Raw genomic sequence first — 18,399 nt, forward strand, 5'->3', positions numbered from 1 at the left:
GATTTAAGGCCAGCATTTCCATTTTTATATTGAATTTTACTGATTTTACAACAATAAGCAACCAACTCAGAATTATAAACATAAACTAATAACTATTTACATTATATAAAAAGCTCAACATTCAACATAAATGAAAATGCCTTCTCTAATATGATTTATATCCAGCAAAATATGTCCATTTATTTATTTAACTCTGTTTTAATTAACCAAATTGTGTTAATAGCATTTGCCACTGCTAAGGCTCACCATTCAGGCAGTCAGAGCCTTTAAATCTGTAAATAATGTTACCCAAATCCATACTAAGGAGGCTGTCCACATTTAGTAAAGATGAAGACTTCCACTGTTTGCCACAAAGAAATTTAATTACATTAGCTAGTATCCCATAGCTCTCTAATGTATGGGGAAACTTAGAATGAGATTGGAATATTATTCCAAGAAAACAGAACCTCCATCCTGGTGCCTCTGGCACATTGAAGATTGCAGTCAACTTTTGGTTCAAACACTCCTAGTAGACCTGAATCTTGCAGCACTACCAAAATACGTTGACTGGGTCTGTGTCTCTCATCTTGCATCTCTTGTCAGCATCTTTCATTTTGCACCTTCAACAATCTCCATCTTTTTTATGTTTTGACTTTCAACATTTGTCAATATGTAATTCTCAATTGTTGGAGAAAATGTGGGAAGTGTATAACTGCTGCAATATATAAATATAAATATACCTATGTGTGCATGTATATATATATATATATATATATATATATATATATATATATATATATAGAGAGAGAGAGAGAGAGAAAACGGAGGTCTGGTGTGTTTTGTTGTTTGCTTGGTACATTGAACATTTAGGAATGAAGCTTGTTTTATTGAACTCCCTGTTCATCTCAGGATAACATTTGCTTAGGGGAACTTTAACATAGTGGGGAGTGGAATTTTGCTCTTTCCCAACTGTCTTGTGATTACACTTTACTTCTATTATGAGCTTCAACAGCTCATCTATCTTGAATAGAAGTAATTTATAATGGCAAAATGGGTATCTCCAGTATCAGTTTTGGTGTCAGTACTTATAATACTATTACATGGGGAATAAGTTCAGTACCTGGATTTTGTGTGTGTGTGTGTGTGTGTGTGTGTGTGTGTGTGTGTGTGTGTGTGTGTGTGTGTGCGTGTGTGTGTGTGTGTGTGTGTGTGTGTGTGTGTACATTCTTGCTCTTTAGAAAAGCAGTTGTAGTCATTTTGGTAGCATCTACTGCTCTACTGCTCAGCTATCTTGAAAATAGAGGATTATGATAGGGCTATCAATCATAACCTGCTTATTATAAATTCGAGACATGGATGCCAAGAAGTTTTCACTCGTGAGATGAATCTTGGCATCCATGTCGAGAACACAAAATTTAAGGTTATGATCGGTGACACGATCGTAATTCTTTGTAGTGCATGGAGCTTTATTTGCTGCATATACTACGAGTTACAGGGAAAAAAATCGTTGTGTTTTCCCAGATTTTAAAGCAGTAATAACGTAGTGAGTACTGCCAAGAGAGGTAGTATAATGCGGTCCATTACATTTACACTTATCTCCACATCTCTCAACTGTCTAGATTTTCACAGGATCTCTCAACTGTCTAGATTTTCACAGGATCCCCATATTATTGCTTCATATTTTTTGGTCTGTTCCTCATAAAATATGCAGTTTTCAGACAAACCACTGAGGATTTAAGTCATTAAATAATAGTATACATTTGAGTTTCATGTTCATATTCTTCAGAAAATGGATGTTAACACATCCTGTTATTGTTAAGAATATTTTTAACTGTTCTTTATTCTAAATTTTAGCATTTGTTAATTTACTTTATTGAATGAATATATGTAGTTATGTACTCATCTTACTATGTATGTATTTCTTAATTTCTCATTTTGGCATGAATGTTTTCAAATTCTTATTACTTGAATGTAACTTTGTTATTGCTATCTTTGTGTGTGGAGCTTTTTTCATCAGGTCTCCACTGAAAATGGGCCACCGGCCAAGTTGAACTAACCTGGTTAACAAAAGACAAACACATAAATAGATAATAACGTTTGTTTGAGGAATTTAGAGACATGTTACCAGTATAGACAGTAGGCAGAAACAAATCTTTTGTTCTGGTGCTGTCATTTGCTGGTCAGTACTGGCAGATTTTACTGCTGAGCGGTAGACCCAACCTTAACAACTTAACAGGGGCTGCTTAACATTTGTTAAGGTCGGGTCACGTGCCACTCTAGCTCTTAACTGGTTTGTCTTTTTTTGAATACCAGGGCATAATCAGTGTGCTCTATGTACTGCATAATCAGTTGGTACTAGGTGACTAGGTGATTCCAGAATCAGTATTAATTTGTATGGTGAAGGGTACCAGGTAAGCTTGGAAAACCACAGGGGATGAACAAGGATTTTTTTTATTAATTTTAGATAATATATTAATCCAGTTTAAGATACGAGTATCCCAAGCATACCTCTCAACTGTCCAGAATATCCAGATTTTTGCCTCGTATTTTTTGTCTGTTCCTTGTAAAATTTGTGGATTTCTGATAAATCACTGAGGATTGTAGTCACTAAATAATGGCTAACATTTGAGTTTTAGACTTCATATCCTTCAGAAAATGCACATTAATACAAAACCTGTCATTCCAGCAACTTTCTAAATAAAATATTTCTCATTGGGCCTCTTCTAAAAATAGGACTTATGCCCAGTTGGACTGTCCAGATAAAAAAAAAAAACAATAAATAAATAATAGATAATATTCAAACTATGTCCCTAATTATTGCCCTTTGTCCTCCATATTTTTCTTGGTCTTCTCCAGAATTCTTGAGTAAAGAGGTAGAGAGTTAGGATCCCAGGTATTGATTTATATTGCATTTGTAGTTAAGAACCACATATGCTGTATAGTGGACATAGCAATGTATACTGTTTAGAGTAGAGAACTACACAATATACATCAGTTTTGTTAGTGGTTATTCTGACTGCTTCTAAGATTGTCATACATCCTGATGTAGATTAAGTCAGCTTCAAGGACTTGTAGATTCCATAGTGATGGGACCATATTTCCTTGTTGTCTAACTACAGCATCTGGAATGTTACCAGTGACATCTAGTCAGTGAAATGACAACTGACACTGATGTATTTCTTTTAATATAGCTAAGCCATGAACTAAACCTGCAGATATACAGCTGTACATTTAGGGAAGGGCTTAGCAGAGCCGAAGAACAGAAAGAAATCTGAGCAAAAGTGGCTCCTGATGACAGATCAAACCTGTTGCTTACATATGTGTATAAGTCAACACAAAAATGGAAAAAGGAAAACAAACAAAGACTCTGAACTAATAGAAATAACAGATGGAAGAGAAATAAAACTGAATATTTTAAAATATTATAGCAAAGGAAAGGTGAAAGTGCAACATAATAACAATCGTGTGGTGAAGTAACAGATAAGTGCTTATGAAAATAAGGTTACAGTGGTTACATTTTTTGGTAGTTTCATGACTCTTTTTTATGTTGTTCAGTATACAATACATGTGTTATAGGAAGCAGAGTGGTAAAATAACATACAGCAGATGACATTTTGGATGCTGCAGTTAGACAGAGTAGAACTTAAGTAAAGTATAGAAACTATACAGAATTTGCAATGATCTATGACAGAATAGGAGGAACACTTCTTCAAAATTTGTATTTATTTATTTGTTTGCCATTTGTTTACTGGGAAAGTCTGCCTGGGGTAATTTCTCATTTTCAGCGGAGGCCCAGAGAGAAAATATCTGCATTGACATAATATGGTTACAGTTAAATAAAGTTATTACAGAACCTAATTCAGATGAAGAACACATTAACTATGTTGAATTCGATGCCATTTCATACACTGTGAACCTATATATAAATAGAGCAAATATTTGACAGATATAAAAAGCTGAAAAACAACATTGCCAATAGTTAAAGAATTCAAAAGTTGCAATTTATAAAGATGACTTTAAACACGCTGAGTGCACTCTTTGGAACCAAGGAACAATGCTAAATATGCTCACAGTAATGTTCTATAATAGCAGGATCTGTCAAAATTTATAATTGGATTTGTAGGGCCACACAATATCTATATACACTGTGTTGTGAGAGTGTACTGTATAGGACTATACACCAAATGCAATGAATGGCCTCTGTGTTGTCATAATATATGTGTTGTGACAGTGTAAACTAAATGTTCATAGATTAGTACTAGGCTAAGTGCCCTTGCGAGCCCAGACAATTAGTCCTTGTGAGACTCAAACCCTGCACCTTGTGTTTGTAAGGCAAATACCTTAACCATTAGGCCATCCTCCCAATGACCTCTGTGTTGTCATAATATATGTGTTGTGACAGTGTAAACTAAATGTAATGAATGACCTCTGTGTTGTCATAATATATGTGTTGTGACAGTGTAGTGTGTAGGAGCATACACTAAATGTAATGAATGACCTCTGTGTTGTCATAATGTAAAAATGACTTTATACAGCACATAGCCTGCATGTGAGAAGAAATCATGAATGTCTGAAAAACAGTCACAGGAGTGTGAGGTATGAACATATGATTCTTACTGTGATAGATTGCCACTTCTGCCTCTACCAATAACTCCACCTGGCTGCCCATGCTCTTACCTGCCAGAACTGGCTTATACATACTGCAGGCAGTTAGTCTGTGCATGCTACAGATGTAAATCACAGATTGCTGAGAACTGTATATCATCACCACAATGTTGCTCAACAGGTACTGAACCACCTTGAGCATACCCATGAATTTCAGCATAGCTGCTCTTGTCATGTGATGCAGACATTCTTTCACCATTACAAAGCAGTCACCTGCATGCAAGAATTAATCACTATGTCCTACAGCTACTATGCAGCCTGCCCCATCACAGATTAGCATGCAGCCTGCCCCATCACGCATTTGAATGCAGCCTGCCCCATCACACATTAGCATGCAGCCTGTCCCATCAGATATTAGGGAATATAGTATGCCACCATATAATCTTCCCCTAGGATACCTCCACAACAACTTCAACTATGACAACATCAGTTAGGGGTGGCGATGTAACCAGCAGCACGTGTCGTGACCAGTGTCTGTTGTAGTTTGGTAGATGAAACAAAAAGAAAATACAGATTAAAATGAAAATAAAAAAACTGCAAATGGAAGTGGTAATCATAGTGCTGAGTGGTAAAGAAACGGCCACCACTTAACTCTGTGATGCAACCATTCTCTATGGGTCTGATACATTACACATTTCTCAGAATGCATTTTCTCATACAAAAAAGTACCAAATACACCAGAAAACATATTATACAACTTGAAAATAAAAACATTATGTTATTGTAGAGATCACTGTAATTTTTACAATGTTCAAGGTCAGAGCAAGGCAAGTAAAACTGAGCTACCATATGTATAGGGTGAATAAAGTTACATGCATAAAAAGTGATTTATGTTATCTACCATAATACATACTTTCTATAAATACCATGACCTATAAATGTAATCACCCACATTTTGACATACTTCCTATATATACCAATCATAATCTGTGTACATAAGCCACCACATAATGCAGAATGCAAGGAATAGTTTGCATACAAACCAATCAAATGTTAATTAAAACACAAAAAGGAATTTGTGATAGTCGTTATAAATTAGTGAGAGTAAATTTGAAATATCAGGAAAAACCTAAGTAATGAAAGTCATAATCCAGCACTAGCAGAATGAGAAAGGTGAATGTGAAAAGCATTGTAGTGGTAACAAAAGTCATGCAAATGTGTGACGCACAACCATAATCTCAGAGCTAAGTTGAGATAACATACTCTACAGCACTGTGAATGATAAGAAATTATGTATCAGATGAAAGTAAAACAATGATGTACAGATGCACGGTACTCTCTCACTGTAAAACATCATGTGAAACCCACAGCAAACAGACAGTGGCAATGGCCTGAGAATATAGCTAAGTATATAGTGCAACAACCATTTTAAGTAAACGTGTACTGGAGCTGTATCAGAGCAGCCAATAACAACATTTGTAGGTTACAATATGAACATCTTTAGAATACGTAGACAGTACAACTCATTCAGCAAGAACTGGGAACGTACTTTGCTAATTAATCCTGTAACCACAAGTACACATCAACATTAAGACATTTTGCAGCAGTACTGCCACAGACTCTGAATAAAAAACTGCTGAAGACTATTTTTTGAACTGCAACTTACCACTTTGGTGGATGCAGCAGGCAAATGCAGTTTTTCTAAAAACCTGTGGCGTTCCAAGAATCATCTGTTAAGCCAGTACTTTGTCTCAAATGTTGTTCCTCTCCCCAGAAAAGGATAGAAACCTTACTGAATCTTAAACAGGTGATACCTGTTGATCTAACCTTCTGTATGCCAATATGGGGATTTGCTCTGATGTGTCCACATGATAATAAGAAGGCTTGCTTTAATAAGAAACTTTCTACTGGTGAGATTTTTTCCTGTATGTCCTGCTCAGAATGAAACATTTTGGTGACATCTACTACAGCTCTCTGAGAGAGAAATGTAGCTACTGACTAGCACCTGCTCAAGTTTTCAACAGCATGTTATCTTCCTTAATTAACCATCCGTTCACCTCACTGCGGATCCTAAAACCCAATACACCTTTGAAGAGCCTCAGATAAGAGAATGATATGGATGCCTACTCGCCACTGTTTGAGAGGTATGCAGTCAGAGATAACTGACTTTAGAATAAATGGGTCATTACACTGTCTGCTCACTTGGCACTTGGCCAGGTACTGAAAAGGAATACTGGCTAGGGTCGAAGCTTCACCTGAAGCCGAGTCACTCAAATTCCATGGCAGGACATTCGATATTTAGACAAAAAAGTAAGACATAGAAATAAGGTCACAGATTGGCTGATTTATGCATAGCTTGACATTATTGTTAAACCCTAACATAAATAATGTAAGTAAAACTCTAGAAGATTTTAATATAGATAAGTTTAAGCAACCATTTACTAATGACATATGAGGGTGGGTTTTCCAGAGTGAGTCAAAACTTTAAAATCTTTAGAAACTTCTAGTTATTTTAGTAGAACATCTGCTATTCAGTGACACTGCAAACCCAAATCCAGATTAGCATGCATCTAAGGCTAATAATAAGATCTCACCTAAATATGTTTATTTGCTTGCAAATAAAAAACATGCTATTGTCTGTGTTAGTCTGTTTTAAATGGTTTAGAAAGGGCACACAATACAGCACAATTAACTCTGGACCTGTATGAAGCTGTTAAGGCTAGTCAACAAGCTATGAATAAAAACAAGCCTATGAATATGATAACACTTAAAGTTTTGAATTGTACTTTGTCACTGTTCTGTTATTAAACTTGTCAAATGTAGCATTGTAGTGGAGGAGAATGAGATGGAAGCATTACTGGACTCCTTGAGCTTTCATTACTCTAAATAAGTCACAATATATTTATCAACATAAAGCACCTAGTCAACAGAAAAAGGAAGTAATATGCATGTATGGAGATAAGGGGGAAGACCCTTTAATACAAGTAGAAATATGAACCTTTTAGGTAAAGTGTTACACCCAATAGCTCTAATGTCTAATTTGACACATAATGTGATAATTGGCCAATACTTTCCACAATTCAAAGAGTTATAGAAGATACAGAGGATTTCATTTGGCTGTAGTATCAGAAATAGTTAGCCATAGTAAAGAGAAAGTTGTGGGGCCCAAAGGCACAAAAGAAACTGAGATATGGTCCTGGGTGGAATGATAACTAAATCCAATGCTGACTCTTGCCAAAAGACCTATAATTAATGTAATGAGAAAAGTCAGTGTGGAGACTATTAGGAAGAGGTCCGTGGTTAAGAATACGTAAACAGAAGCAGATGTACAAATTCTCATAGTTAAACTGATTAAAGAGATAAGTGTGGACAATGATAAACAAGGCCCATAGATAAAAATATACTAAGGAAATAGGTGCAGAAACCAAGAAAAAGATGGATGAGTCTCATACTGGAGAAAAACCGATGGGGGATCCTAAACAGATTTTTAATCTTCTCCTTGACACACTGAAGCAGAAAATAGTCACAGAAGATGGACTCTAAGGATAAAGAAAGTAAGACAGCTATTGAATAGCAAATGGGAAACTACAAGTGCTCAGGCAGTAGAAAATTATTTTCATGAGTTACCTTTTATAGAGGATGAATCAGATGAAGAGAAAAAGCCTGTAGTTATAGGAAAAGAGGTCACATTTTCCACTTCACATCAGAATACTAATGAGACTAAAGCTGACCGGGCTGACATCCAGATGACCCATGTCCATTTCAAGAAGCCTCATTGGGAAGACAGTACACTTAGCGGATCTAGGCAGAATATAACAAGACTAGAAGTGGAAACAAAATAACAGAGTAACCCCACATCAAGCTGTACTTCAAGTTAAAAATGCTCTGATCAACATAGTAACTAAAGACGAGGAACAAATACTAAGCCAGTCATTAGTTCAAAAACTTGCACATCAGCATATTTGTATGGTCATCTAGGAATTAATACAATAAAAGTGATGATTTACTTAGATTCTACTAGACTGGTGTTATGAAGGACATGGAAAACTTTTGTGCAGCTTGCCCACAATCTCAAAGGGCACATGAAACCTAGGATTTAAGAGCCCTTTGATACCTTTACTTATTGTGAATGTTCTACTTGAGAAAGTAGCAATGAACATTGTAAGCTCACTTGTAAAATCAATTAAGAGCCATCAATACATTCAGGTAATTTTTGATTATGCAACAGAATTTCCTGCGGTAGTGCCCCCATGAAGATTTAAAGCAAAATCCATAGCAAGAAAGCAGTAATGATTTGTTCTTGGGTAGGAATATTCTGAGAGATTCTTACTGGCCAAGGAACTTCATTCACATCCACAGTAAAGCATGAATTTTGTAAAACTTTGAAAGGGAAATAACGAAGAATCATTGGTAATACATACAAATAGACTTTAACCAAAACCTGTCATGATGGGCTGTGACCCTCCAGCCCTTTAAATTCTGGATCCAACATAGCTAAAGCCACAATTAGTTAAATGCCTCAGACCTACATCTGACCTGTGTCTGCTGGAGCTGATGGCTCTACACTTGGGGACACGTGATTTCCAATGAGCATGGGAAAAATACTTTTACTCTTGTAGTACAGTGAGGGTTGCCCTGTAACAGGAAGCATGCTGGGAGTAGGCAAATAAGAGAGAGTAAGGGAATTAATTGGAATCACCTGCCTCTAGATGTACTTATGTTTTTTTTTCCCTTTTAAGATTTAGATTACTTGTTTCTGGAGTGTGACAGGAGTCTCTAAATAATGACAAAAATGAGTCAAAAGGTATTCTTGCAGGGAGAAGTTTAGAGTGTATTGGCAAGCTTCAAATCTCCATCAAACTCAGCACCACTGAATATGCAGAAATGTAAACCACCACACTAGCCAGCATGTAAATGACTGCATAGATGCAGCAGTATTGCAAGAGCTTAATAAAATCCAACAAGGCTGAGTCTGAGGCTAAAATAGATTCTCAAGTTATGTTTGCAATCTTAAAAGTACAATGCAGCAATGCGCTGAGCTGATTGTAAATGATGTTAAGTAGACTGAGGCTGAAAATATAGCAAATCTACTGACCAATAAATTTAGCTCAAACTTTTCCACCCCCTCCCCTCCATCTGCCCATCAAGATATACCTGAAACTGAACAGAAAATTCTAAAAAATTCAATGATTAACAATTGTCCTAAGAGTATTAATTGTTGTTTGTTTTTAATTAGTAGACACTCTTGCAAATAGTTGTTTGTTGTATTTTTTAAATGTTTTTATTATTTTTTTTATTTTTCTTACTAGTTTGTCAAATATATCTTTTTTAATTCTAAATGATAGCATCTGTTTCTTGTTTAAAATTCAATAAAAAGACTTAAAAAAAAAAGATACACCTGAAACTGGCTTGCCTCTAGCTATCACAACTATAAGCACTATCAAAAGTTAAAAAAAATACTGCATTGATGGGTCCTGACAATATCTTCAGATGCATTTTAAATAGCATGTATAAGGTAGGATCTTCCACAGACCCAAGATATTACAGACCCATAAGTCAAACTAGCCTGATATGCAAAGCCATGAAAAGACTTATCATGGACAGAGGGAATCTCCACTGGGCCAGTGTCAGTTTGGATTAATTAAGGGCAAATTATTTTTATTCTGTCTGGTGGGCTGTTTTGAAAAGGTCACCAAAGTAATGGATGTAAGTAAAATGGTACACAGTGCATACCTCAATCCAGCCAAAGCTTTTGACACAATTCCCCACTCAGGCAAAAAGCTAAATAAACTGGAAATAAACCCGTGTGTCACCTGCTGGATTGCCAACTTGCTCACAGATAGGATGCAGGAAATTAAAATAGGGGAAGTTACCTCCACAAAGAGACCAGTCACCAGTGGACTCCCCAGGGCTCTATGCTGGGACCCTTCCTGTTTGGCATCTACTTCAGTGAAGTAAAAGCCAATATCAAAGGGCTGGGGAGATGAAAAGGGCAGAGAGGGACTGGAGAGGAGGTGACAACAGTCGACCATGGGAAGGGATATGGTGGGAAAAGGCTAGAAGAAGGCAAGCAGATAATGTCAGAGGTAGTTTGATGAATATAGGCAAAAGCAGCAGCAGACAAGACAACAAACAAGAAGGTCAATCAAAAGAGAAGGTAGCAAAGATAGCCAGGAAAGATATGAAAACAAGAAGGAAGTAAAGAATGATGGAAAGGGGCAAACAGCAGTGATCAGTAGTGAAGGGAATGTGCAGTCAGAGGTGGCTTTACAACATGTATCGGAGGGAGAACAGGGCAGAAGGGGGCAAACAGTAACCATAAGCCAGATGGGATGAAGGAGACAGAGAATCAGACAGATTTGGCAGTCAAAAAGTGAAGTAGTACAGGGAGGCTGGAGGGGTCACAAAAGCACAGGGCAAAGAAGGTGGATAAACATATTCTATGAGAAGCAGAGATAATAATGGCTGTTGGGGGTGTTATGGTTATAAATGGGGCACGCAGACTGGAAGAGTTTAGTAATAAATGGTGAAGATATCAGAAAAACGTTACCTACTACAGGGATGAAATGGAGAAGGGATCAACAACAGGAAGTACACAGGGAAGAGAGAATGGAAGAGCAGCAAGAAGACAGAGGGACTGCAGGGAATAAAAGGACTGGTAGCCAAAAGAGAACAGTAGGAAGGGCTCACAGGAAAAAAGCAGAAGCGATAGGAAAGTTTCAGGTTCAGCAGAAAGAGAGGGAGTCAACAAGCTGCAATAGTGAGGATTTTAGGGACAGTACAACTGGTAGTGGAAAAGCTGCAGGTAGTAAAGTCTGTGACTTGGGGCCAGGAATCAAGCTGGAAAAGTCAGCCAATATAGAGCAGGTTGGAAACTCTTATCATCAACGGGATTAAGAGTCTTGTTGAGGGAGACAAAACAGCTCCAGTTACAATTAACCCAATCTCGAGGCTTAAACTTAATAAGACATGATTAAGGTGGTCAACAAAAGAGAGAGGTGACTGGCCAGCAGAATGCTTAAGGTAGTAGCAAACAGGACAGGAAAGGAAAGATTCCAGGAGAGACAAAGAGAGACAGATCTAGAGAGATAGGTGGTAGAGTAAGGGATAATATGGCACAGGGACCAGGCATGTTGCCTCTCTGGTCCTCAGGAATCTGGCTAAAGTAATAGTCAATCCACTGACAGAGATCACCTACATTTTACTGATCATTGCTGAAGCGTTGAAGGACTGGAAGATAGCTAGAGTGATACCCCTAACTGGTAGTAGAACAGGAAAAAAATCTTGGGAACTGAACAGCAATATTAAGGAATAAGAGAGTGCATTCTCAGGAAATGTTCCCAGGACAACATGGTTGCATGTATAGGAGGATATGTCAGTCAAAGTTAATATTACAGTAACCATCTAAATGTTTTTTCCCAAATTACCCAAAAATGGAACCCTTCAACCTATTCTGTATGGAAGGTAAATGCTCCATCTTTCAAGGTGGCTGTTTGGCAGAGTTTTTTTTCTTTTGATTTCAGCACATCTATTATGCTGAAAATGAGTTTTAACAATTTCCACCTCACTCTATTTCTAACTGGTTGAGAGGTTCATTTGGTCAATAAAAGTCAACCAATGGATAAAAAATATGCTGCCGAGATAACCACAGAACTTTAAACAGTAAATACTGGAGACTAGGCTCTCATTGTCTACTTTTTTTTTCAAAGATCTGCTTTTTGTTGCAAATATCTTTCAACTTTTTTGTCCATGAATCAGCCACAAAACCCCAAACATTACAGATAACTTTAAATATTAATCTAATTCACTTAGAAAATTAATAGAACATGTTTTGTGTCAAGATGGAGAAGTATGCAACTCAAATGTCTGATATTATTGACTGATCATGGTTCTCACTAATCTAGGGTGGCCACGGTGGTGCAGTGGTTAGCATTGCCGCCTCACAGCAAGAGGTTCTCCAGTTCGATTCTCGGCTGGGGTGCCTTCTGTACGGAGTCTGCATGTCCTCCATGTGGTCGTGTGGGTTTCCTCCGGGTGCTTTGGTTTTCTCCCACATCCCAAAGACATGCTGCAGGTGGATTGGACACTCTAAATTGGCCCTCGGTGTGCATGTGTGTGTGCCTTCTGTGGAAGGTTGGGTGCTGGGCTGGCAACTTGACATTGTAAAACTCCACTGCCACTCAATGTGTGGACGAGGTGATCTGCTGTGGTGACCCCTAACCAGGAAAAAGAAGAAGAAGATGGTTCTCACTAATCTCTGAAACAAAACTCTACTGCTGTTTGCAAGGTAAGGGAAAACATGGACATTTTATTTTCTGTCCACTTCATCAGCACAGAGAGGATTGACAAAGTTATGAATTAACCCCTGCTATTGTTGGATTACTGTGACTCAAATCAATGATCTGGCATGCAGGAGCAATGTCACATGATGTATTGTGTTTGCTGAACTCAGAGTTAAAACAATCACTGCTATAGCTTATAGGTGTGTGTGTGTGTGTGTGTGTGTGTGTGTGTGTGTGTGTGTGTGTGTGTGTGTGTGTGTGTGTGTGTGTAGGTCAGCTGCTATAGTATATATAAGAGCTACAAGTTAGTCATAAATTCTTTCACTTTCCATCACAGCCAGACATCAACACTATGTATATGTGACCTTCTTGTTGGTCTGGACAAGATGTGTGGTTAATCAACAGATCATGGGTACAGTCGGACAGTACGTATCTATTTGATTTTTTGAACACAGAACATTCTGTATGAAGTCTGCTTCTCCTCCCTCTCACTGTGTGGGTCTTACCCAGGTGCTCTAGCTTCCATAACAATTATAGTGAACAAGTATGGAGAATTCCTTGAATAACCATATGCTGATCAAGATCTGATGCATGAATTCTTATGGAAAGGTGGATTTTAAACCAAAGGCTAATAATGGCAACTCATGATAGCAAGCTATGTACACACTGGTTTACAAAGTCAATAGAAAAAGTGGGAGGGACAGACAAATGCAGGTTTTGTAATACAGAACTGGAAACAGTTGTGCACCTTATTGCTGGCTGTCATATACTAATTGTTGAGGGTCTGTACACTGAAAGGTACAATAACGTGGCCCTACACCTTATTGCTGGTTGTCATATACTAATTGTTGAGGGTCTGTACACTGAAAGGTACAATAACGTGGCCCTACACCTTATTGCTGGTTGTCATATACTAATTGTTGAGGGTCTGTACACTGAAAGGTACAATAACGTGGCACTACACCTTATTGCTGGTTGTCATATACTAATTGTTGAGGGTCTGTACACTGAAAGGTACAATAACGTGGCACTACACCTTATTGCTGTTTTTCATATACTAATTGTTGAGAGTCTGTACACTGAAAGGTACAATAACATGGCACTACACCTTATTGCTGGTTGTCATATACTAATTGCTGAGGCTCTGTACATTGACAGGTACAATAATGTAGCACTACACCTTATTGCTGGTTGTCATATACTAATTGTTGAGGCTCTGAACACTGAAAGGTACAATAACGTGGCACTACACCTTATTGCTGGTTGTCATATACTAATTGTTGAGGCTCTGAACACTGAAAGGTACAATAACGTGGCACTACACCTTATTGCTGGTTGTCATATACTAATTGTTGAGGCTCTGTACACTGAAAGGTACAATAACGTGGCACTACACCTTATTGCTGGTTGTCATATACTAATTGTTGAGGCTCTGTACACTGAAAGGTACAATAACGTGGCACTACACCTTATTGCTGGTTGTCATATACTAATTGTTGAGGCTCTGAACACTGAAAGGTACAATAACGTGACACTACACCTTATTGCTGGTTGTCATATACTAATTGTTGAGGCTCTGAACACTGAAAGGTACAATAACGTGGCACTACACCTTATTGCTGGTTGTCATATACTAATTGTTGAGGCTCTGTACACTGAAAGGTACAATAATGTGGCACTACTATACTTTTTTCCTTTCCCTTCTTTTCCTACTGTCAGTATACAAACCTGTAGCTCAGGTGTTTTTTTTTTTCAATAGTTAATGTACTGCCATGAATACTCCTTTTCTTTTATTTTTCCTGTCACTTAATGTAATTAAAGATCCATTATTTCAGTTTTATAAAATATTTTTACAAAACTACATCATATTGCAGGCTCCCTATTAAAATAGGCCGAGTGCCGGCAAGCAAAAAAAAAAAAAAATAAAAAAAAGACTGAAATCCCAGGAGAAAAACGAATCTCAAAGCTTGAGCTTTTCCTTTAAAATTCTTTTATGCAAAAGAGAATCCCACCTGCCCTCATTAGGGGGGTAAGCACCCCCACAACCCTTGAACCTATATATGCCAACTCCAAGATCACCATACCCTGGAGAAAAGGGAATATCCTGAGAAATGGCCATCTCAGACTTTGCATATGTAAGTTTGGTTTTCAGCCATTCAGTCTGCATGTTCCAGGACTTGCTGTAGCAGGTCCCAACATTTCAAATGGTTACCCATATTGCATCATTGTTTTAAAATTGTATTGTGCAGCATTTTATAATGTCTTTCTTTCCTTTACATTTTGTGCAGTTTTCTTTTGTAACTCTGTATAGCTTTACAACTCTCAACAAGTGTAATCGTTAATTATAAATTGTATTTTTGTACGTGGCTTTTCTTCCTAGGCCTCCGCTGAAAAAGGATGTTTTTTAAGCCCATTTGGCCTATCCTGGTAAACAAATGCTAATAAATAAATAAATATTATTGCAATGGAGATTGTGTAAGCACAGCAAGATACAAGTAGCTCAGAGGCACTGGAGGTGTGAACCACAAAACATTACTGAAAATTATGATGTCTGATCATATGGGATCATTCATTGCCAACAGTTATGGGATCATTCATTGCCAACAGTTAAGGATATGAAAACTAGATGTTGTAGTATAAGAAGAGAAAGCAAATATAGCACTAATCACTGAAATAACTATACCCAGTGATTACAGTGTCCTACGTATTGAGAAACACAGTCATAAAATACCAGGATTTGCAAATAGACACTAGATCAGTTTTGGGTAAAGACTACCTGACTTCAGTAGTAGTAGGAGCAGCAGGGCTAACAAAGCAATCATTTTCAGGCTTAATTAAACATGATACCAATACATGTAACTCTATGAGCTGCAGAAGGAAGTAATTCTGGATACACAGGAGGTGCTGAGAACAGCACCATTGGAAAATACCAAGGACTGAAACAACACAAATTTCATGAACTTTAATTGTACTCTGTCTCAGGAATGGAGTTCATACCTGACACATTATTAGAAACCCAAAATACTTGGAGAAATTAAAAAAGAGGTATAGTGTTTCAGAGTCTGTGGCATAGATTTAGGTAGATAGTAATAGGTAACTCTAACAGACAGAATGTGTGAAAGGGATTGAACTAGAGCAGTTTGAAACCTGGACAGGCAGTTTACTCCAGTATAAGTTCAGCTGGAACTTCACTGCAAGAAGTAACCCATGCATTATTTACAAGGAAAGGTGGTCTGCATGGCAAACACAAGACACTTAGTAAAGTAATAGGTTACACCCAGGTTGGGAGGATCCAGGAATGAGATGATGAGGTGGCAGAGGTAAAAGAATGAATACACAGAATAGTTGAAAGACAGTCAAAACCATATAGCAAAAATAAATAAATAAATGAAGTAGGCTGACAAAAAGGGGGGTACTTAAGAAATAATAGCGAGCAGCTGAATTTTACATAAGAATATGCAAAATACTAATGGAAGAGAAGTAGTGGAAACAGAAAGATACAAAAGTAAAAGAATAAAGTACAAACAGCTAGATTGAATATATAGGGAAACAAAGATGATTAAAGGAAGAGACAGAGAGAGATATGTCAGGGCAGAACAAGGTCAATGCATGGAAAAATGAAGCAAAGGAAAAACAAAGACATGAGCAGTTTAGGTGAATAATTAAAACGACGGTAAATGTGTGAGTGTGGGACAGAACACAAGTAACTGGGTTAAGACTAAGACAAAGGAAGGCAAATAAGCAATCTTTCTGCTACTCCCATTGATAAACATGGAAAGAAAAATGGAATATCCAAATAGCAAGCTCTGTTTCAAAACTGGATCACTCATTCCTCTTTGTGAATATTTTTGAGACTGTGTTACCAGAAAAGCAGTGTACATTTTTGTGAAGCACAGAGCTGCTGAACTCCTTATTTGGACTCATTCAACCTCCAGACCTCAACTGAGGTGTTGCTTAGTATTTGCACCCATTTACAAAGTGGACTGTGCAATAGCACATAATAGTCTGACAGAAATGTCCCCTACATAGAGCAATACTTAAAATCTTTCCATGATTTTGGGTTTTGTTCCTGTATTTATTCACTAATTTGATCATAAGCAGACATCTGAAGTGTACACAGGCTTACAAGTGTTTGAATTTGATGGTCACATTTGTGTGTGCATGTGTAATTAAACACTCCAAAGCTTTTATGTTATGATGAGCAGGAAGGACCCAGGGCTATGAAAAAATGCAATGTATTATATGAAAAAGTGGAAGAGTTTATAGCCAATATTTTGGTCAGGTGGCAAAACAGTTTTGAAATGCTGCTCTTCTTTGGCTCTATATATCACATGGAACTAAAATAAGTAAAAAACTTTTTTTTCTGCAGAATGGAGGAATCTTTAAAAATGGTACAGATGGGATAGAAAATTTTAGGCAGTGTGTGGCTTTCTTTTACTTGAAGCTCTGGTTCAGTTCTATGCTGAGGTACCTTCTGTATCGTTACTTATTTATCTGCAAAATAAATGCGTATTTAGTGGATGTTCTTCAACCATGTCATAGACAGATAAAATATGCCAGATTTATATTAATTTGGCTAGCTAAACTTTTGTTGCAACTGTCATGTATAACAAGCCAAGATACAAAGCATGCCTATCTTGTTACTGTGCAGTAGGGATACATTTTTTTCTGGAATAGCTATGTAGGAATGCATTCATTAGTACCACAAGGGTACTAAGGATGAACTTGGCAAAAGGGTATGTTTACACATGTGTGTGCTCACCCTTTTAATGCTTTCATCTTACAATTAAGACTTCTACAACAGAACAAATACTCAGCTTATACTGCGGTGGTGGTGCTGCGATAGCGTTGTCGCCTCACAATAAGACGTTGTCCAGTTCGATTCTCAGCAAGAGCATCTTCTGTGTAGAGACACGCGTGAATGGGCGTACCTTTGTGGAAGGTTGTGCATCAGGGCTGGCAACTCGCCCTGTAAAAATCTACTGCCAATCATTAGCGGACAGGAGTTCTGCTGTGGCGCCCCTGACCGGGAAAAGGCAAAAGACACAACAACAACAAACACTCAGCTTAAAAGGACTAGTAAAGTCACATAATACCGAAAACACAATGAATTAATAAGGAAAGGAGAGGCAAAGCAATTTAAATCCCAGTTGTCGTTGGTGAAGTGCAGTTTGGTTGGTTTTGTTTTTCTAAATATATATATATATATATATATATATATATATATATATATATATATATATACACACACACACACACACACACACACACACACACACACACACACACACACACACACACACACACACAAACACACACATATATATATATATATATATATATATATATATTCTATTTGAAGTTAAGATAATGCCTGATAACTTCTGATTTTATGAGGAAACGTATTTTAACATAATATAATATAGGGAGTGTTGTGTAATGTAGCTGCCATTTTTCTATTCTAAATATATTAATAGCTGCCTCTAAGTTACATATAAGAAACAGAATATCATAACAGTTACTGTTAACACTT

The 18,399-nt window shown here is 37.3% G+C and overlaps 1 protein-coding gene across 1 annotated transcript in view; it reads right to left on the reverse strand.

Moving 5' to 3' along the window:
* Positions 1-18,399, reverse strand: part of LOC122810575 (class I histocompatibility antigen, F10 alpha chain-like) — a 316,486-nt gene that overhangs the window by 263,148 nt on the left and 34,939 nt on the right. The gene's annotated exons all lie outside the window — the stretch shown is intronic.

This window comes from Protopterus annectens, chromosome 9.part0 (genome assembly GCF_019279795.1).
Source record: "Protopterus annectens isolate FY-2018-M chromosome 9.part0, PAN1.0, whole genome shotgun sequence".
In the NCBI taxonomy this organism is placed as follows: Eukaryota; Metazoa; Chordata; order Ceratodontiformes; family Protopteridae; genus Protopterus; species Protopterus annectens.